This window comes from Girardinichthys multiradiatus, chromosome 11 (genome assembly GCF_021462225.1).
Source record: "Girardinichthys multiradiatus isolate DD_20200921_A chromosome 11, DD_fGirMul_XY1, whole genome shotgun sequence".
NCBI classification, from domain to species: Eukaryota; Metazoa; Chordata; class Actinopteri; order Cyprinodontiformes; family Goodeidae; genus Girardinichthys; species Girardinichthys multiradiatus.
Window position 1 is genome coordinate 29,164,053 of NC_061804.1, and position 6,284 is coordinate 29,170,336.

Here is a 6,284-nt window from a genome sequence, read left to right on the forward strand (position 1 = left end):
ATCACTGACTGTGGGTACTTGACACTGGACTTCTGGCATTTTGGCATTTCCTTCTCCCCAGTCTTCCTCCAGACTCTGGCACTTTGATTTCCGAATGACATGCAGAATTTGCTTTCATCCGAAAAAAGTACTTTGGACCACTGAGCAACAGTCCAGTGCTGCTTCTCTGTAGCCCAGGTCTGGGGAATGCGGCACCTGTAGCCCATTTCCTGCACACGCCTGTGCACGGTGGCTCTGGATGTTTCTACTCCAGATTCAGTTCAGTGCTTCCGCAGGTCCCCCAAGGTCTGGAATCGGCCCTTCTCCACAATCTTCCTCAGGGTCCGGTCACCTCTTCTCGTTGTGCAGCGTTTTCTGCCACACTTTTTCTTTCCCACAGACTTCCCACTGAGGTGCCTTGATACAGCACTCTGGGAACAGCCTATTTGTTCAGAAATTTCTTTCTGTGTCTTACCCTCTTGCTTGAGGGTGTCAATAGTGGCCTTCTGGACAGCAGTCAGGTCGGCAGTCTTACCCATGATTGGGGTTTTGAGTGATGAACCAGGCTGGGAGTTTTAAAGGCCTCAGGAATCTTTTGCAGGTGTTTAGAGTTAACTCGTTGATTCAGATGATTAGGTTCATAGCTCGTTTAGAGACCCTTTTAATAATATGCTAATTTTGTGAGATAGGAATTTTGAGTTTTCATGAGCTGTATGCCAAAATCATCTGTATTAAGACAATAAAATACTTGAAATATTTCAGTTAGTGTGCAATGAATCTAAAATATATGAATGTTAAATTTTCATCATGACATTATGGAAAAAAATGAACTTTATCACAATATGCTAATTTATTGAGAAGGACCTGTAGGTTTTCTAAATAAAAGAATTCCCATCGAAGGTCAAAGCAGCCCGGTTTTGGTGTCATCTGACCAGAGCTCCGTCTTCTACATGTTTGCTGCATCTGCTACATGTCCTGTCACAAACTGGAAATTGACTTCTTAGTAGTTTCCCTCAGCAAAGACTTTATTCATGCCACTCTTTAAAAGAAGACCAGATTTGTGGAGTAAACATTTAATAGTTAAATTTCTACTCTAGAATTTCCATGGGTTTCATGGCTGCTCAATCAATTCTTTGTTTGGCAGCTTACCACTTTAGGTGGATGGCCATGCTCTGATCGGTGTGCGGTCATATCATACTCTTTCTATTTTCACATTATGGATTGAACAGAGCTCTGTGAGCTGTTCAAAGTTTAGGGTAATGTTTTAAAACCTAACCGTGATTTAAACATCTACACAACTTTCTCTGTGACTTTTCTGCTTTTTTCTTTGTCTTCATGATTTTTGTGATTATTATTATGGTTATATTATTTAATAGTAACATTTAAATATTTTGAGAAATAACAATTCAATAATTAGCTGTCTTTATTTAGTACAATACTATTTCTTTAAGTATTATTAAGGAAATATTAAAATTATATTTAAAGAGATATTACTTTGAATAAAACCAACAAGCTTCCTGGATAAATAAATCCTAATTGGTGTTTAATTAGCTATCAGATTAAGTAAAATAATATTTAGGGAAATATTATTTTCCAATATTTTAGACTAACAACCTTTCTGAATAAATGATCCTTAACTTGGTGACGACAAAGCGTGGGGCTCGTAAGATGCTGTAAGTCACGTGTTACCATAGCCATTAGCGGTTGGAGCTAACAGGAAACGTATAGCTTGCTACCACTCCTTTAAAGTCACACATGTAACTTTAAAAATACCATTAATAAAAGTTTAAATAGCCTGCTAGCACTTACATTGCTGAGTTTTCTCAACACAAACAAAAAGCAAACGTCATAGAAGTCGCCCCTATTTTCCTCAGAAGAATATGTCAAGCTTTTGGATCCAAGGATTCTTCAGAGTAGAAACCTTACTCACCCGTGAGTTTCAAGGCCTTCAGCTGAGGCGTGGTCTGGTCCCTCCATCAGCTGCTGTCCGCAGCCAGAATGAGACCTAGTGGAGGGAGGAAGGTGTCTTTGGGTTAATGATTCCTACTCATTCCAATGATTCCTGGTCTGAGCTGGAAGTAGGTTAATGAGATTTATTTTGAAAGTTCCAGGAAAGTGAATTCTGGCCTTATTGAGATCATATTGGGACTGTGGGTCCCAATATAATGCTGTTTGTTAACTAATGTTCTCTAACATCCCCACGAGGCCTTTAATGCACAGCTGGATTTAACCCTTATATGGTATTTGGGTCAAATTGACTAATTTCAAATTTTTACAAGACATTTTGTGATGCATGTGTTTTGTAAACAGCCATGCCTATCTTTTTTTATCCCAAGCACCACTCCCTGTTGCAAGAACTGTGCTTCAGTTGTTCATTTGCATTTCATAAGAGAAAAGTGATTGATTGTTGAAGTTCCAGTTGATGTATTGAGAGTTTGCATTCAAAGTAATAAATGTTAATGAAAACATTGTCTCACTTGTTTTTTTTTTCAAGATAAGCATGATTTATTACACCCAAATCTTGCGTATAGTGGATTTTTAATATCAATTATAACATTATGACAAAAAGAGTAGTCACGCTTCCATTGTTAATTGTGTTCTAGTAGAGAGTAATTGCAATTATGAAACACATTTGTTATCTCAATTGTTTGAAATTGAGATAAAGACAATATATGTCAATGGTTTATGAAGTAAAATTTTATATTAAAATTGTTTTTTTTAAAACCCCAAATATGTCCCGGGTCAATTTGACCTGAGGCATACCAGAGTGTCCCAAAAGTGAATACCATACAAGGTTGAAACTTGGATTAGATTACACAAGGACTATTTACTAAATAGTTGACTCCTTTGGTGCACTGCATTTTATATAGAGGTATCAAAGTAAAAGAGTTGGATGAAAGTTATTGCCAAACTTTTCAGATTTTATTTGTAAAAAATAATCTGTAAACCATTTATCCTTTACCTTCCACTATACAGTCTATAAAGTGACAAAATGTGAAATATTCAAGAAGTATGACTTTTGCAAGGTACTTTATTTTACTTTATTTTAGCTTTTAGTTCTGTTTAGCATAGAAGAACCATAACGTTTTCATGGAGAACACAGTTCACCAGAGGATGCCAAAATGTGCACACTGGAGTACACAAACTCAGGGAGAAGCCATCAATGTAGCTCTGAAACTTAAACCTGGTGCTAAAATATTGAAACAGAAGACTGTTGCACTTGACATGTTATTAAAGGAATACTACACTAGATATTTACTTGGATAGTGTCCATCCCATTCTCTTAAAAAGGTTAAGATCTGTAGGAGGGCACTCGGGTCAGACCTCTGGTCCCAATGTTGCTGTCAGTTGGGAAATCAATGGGGTGCGTGAGCAAAAAGGCTCCCTTAGGATAGTTGCACATCTGCACATCTCAGCACAGTTTTGTCACCACTGTTTTTTCTCAGCTCTGTCAGATGAGATCAGAAGGCACAAATGTGCCACATTTTACGCACCTAGAACAGATCTTCACACACAAATAACCATACGGTACTCAAGGGAAAGGGGATTCTGGCTATACTTCACACATCTCAGAAATATCAACAAAAATAAAACTAGGCCCAACCATACCTAAATGTTTTGAAGAAAATGTGGTTTTGAATCATTAACGGTGGGAACCAAATTTACAGAGCAATAATGCACATATATTTGGATTGGAATGATGTGCTGATTAAAATAATCTAACCTTTACCCGTTCCATATAAGATCTTCTAAATCTATGCTGCTCAGCATTCTTTTGTGCTGCACATTTGTTTGCTTCCCAGACCCTTTATCCGGCTCTGCTCTTGTCTGTGGTTGATACTGTTCAGTATATGTGTTTTGTACCCTCAGGTCTCTCAGACATGCAGAAAACCAAGCTGTGCACATTTAGGTTGACAGATTAGTTTACATTTGGGTTGACACCGTGAGAGAAGGCCTCGGCACGCCTGCAGTAAAGGCCACTGCATTCTGGGTGGGTTGGTGTGAAAGCGTGGGTTGCCAGGACAAAATATGGAGGCCCAAAGCCCAACATAGAAGGATCTGCCTGTGGGTTCACAGCCCCGTGCCTTTGGAAGACAAGGTGAGTCATCTGTGTGAGAGTCCATATATACCAACCAAAGCAGAAAGAAGCCCTGGGGAGGATTATGTTTCTAAATTAGTGACCACTGAAGGCTGCGTTACGGAAGAATGCATAATCAGGCTTCAAGTGCGCTTAATTCAGCACTGACCATCTCAGATAGAGAGAAAACAAGCCAGTCAGTCATGGGCTTATTACTAATGTCTGATGACAGTGTATGCATCATATGCCTAATTATGGTGTAAATGTCTTGAAGTTGATCGAGCCCGATTAATGATTATTGCATGCAATACATGAGTTTAGTCACGCAACATATTTAAATGCTAAGATGAATCTTTCTTGTTTCTATTTAACAAATTTGAATGAACACACAGATTGTGATAGAACACACTCCTTATACCCGATTAATGCCTTCACTCCTATGTAAGGCCACCTCTCCAAAAGAGTAGCGCAGATGCTTTAAAACAGCTCAAGTCCCTTAGCTGTTGCCCATCACAGAAACAAACACATGCACATAGAACTACAGGTCCTTCTCAAAAAATTAGCATATTGTGATAAAGTTCATTATTTTCTATAATGTAATGATGAAAATTTAACATTCATATATTTTAGATTCATTGCACACTAACTGAAATATTTCAGGTCTTTCATTGTCTTAATACGGATGATTTTGGCATACAGCTCATGAAAACCCAAAATTCCTATCTCACAAAATTAGCATATTTCATCCGACCAATAAAAGAAAAGTGTTTTTAATACAAACAACGTCAACCTTCAAATAATCATGTACAGTTATGCACTCAATACTTGGTCAAGAATCCTTTTGCAGAAATGACTGCTTCAATGCGGCGTGGCATGGAGGCAATCAGCCTGTGGCACTGCTGAGGTCTTATGGAGGCCCAGGATGCTTCGATAGCGGCCTTTAGCTCATCCAGAGTGTTGGGTCTTGAGTCTCTCAACGTTCTCTTCACAATATCCCACAGATTCTCTATGGGGTTCAGGTCAGGAGAGTTGGCAGGCCAATTGAGCACAGTGATACCATGGTCAGTAAACCATTTACCAGTGGTTTTGGCACTGTGAGCAGGTGCCAGGTCGTGCTGAAAAACGAAATCTTCATCTCCATAAAGCTTGTCAGCAGATGGAAGCATGAAGTGCTCCAAAATCTCCTGATATCTAGTTGCATTGACCCTGCCCTTGATAAAACACAGTGGACCAACACCAGCAGCTGACACGGCACCCCAGACCATCACTGACTGTGGGTACTTGACACTGGACTTCTGGCATTTTGGCATTTCCTTCTCCCCAGTCTTCCTCCAGACTCTGGCACTTTGATTTCCGAATGACATGCAGAATTTGCTTTCATCCGAAAAAAGTACTTTGGACCACTGAGCAACAGTCCAGTGCTGCTTCTCTGTAGCCCAGGTCTGGGGAATGCGGCACCTGTAGCCCATTTCCTGCACACGCCTGTGCACGGTGGCTCTGGATGTTTCTACTCCAGATTCAGTTCACTGCTTCCGCAGGTCCCCCAAGGTCTGGAATCGGCCCTTCTCCACAATCTTCCTCAGGGTCCGGTCACCTCTTCTCGTTGTGCAGCGTTTTCTGCCACACTTTTTCTTTCCCACAGACTTCCCACTGAGGTGCCTTGATACAGCACTCTGGGAACAGCCTATTTGTTCAGAAATTTCTTTCTGTGTCTTACCCTCTTGCTTGAGGGTGTCAATAGTGGCCTTCTGGACAGCAGTCAGGTCGGCAGTCTTACCCATGATTGGGGTTTTGAGTGATGAACCAGGCTGGGAGTTTTAAAGGCCTCAGGAATCTTTTGCAGGTGTTTAGAGTTAACTCGTTGATTCAGATGATTAGGTTCATAGCTCGTTTAGAGACCCTTTTAATAATATGCTAATTTTGTGAGATAGGAATTTTGAGTTTTCATGAGCTGTATGCCAAAATCATCTGTATTAAGACAATAAAATACTTGAAATATTTCAGTTAGTGTGCAATGAATCTAAAATATATGAATGTTAAATTTTCATCATGACATTATGGAAAATAATGAACTTTATCACAATATGCTAATTTATTGAGAAGGACCTGTACAGACACACACATGTCTAGAAACATGCCCACACCTCTTTTCCCCCAGTGTGGCCTCGGCAGCTGTCCCTGTTGGGAATCTGTGATTTGGATCGGTGTGGCCCAAACAAATTGCGAG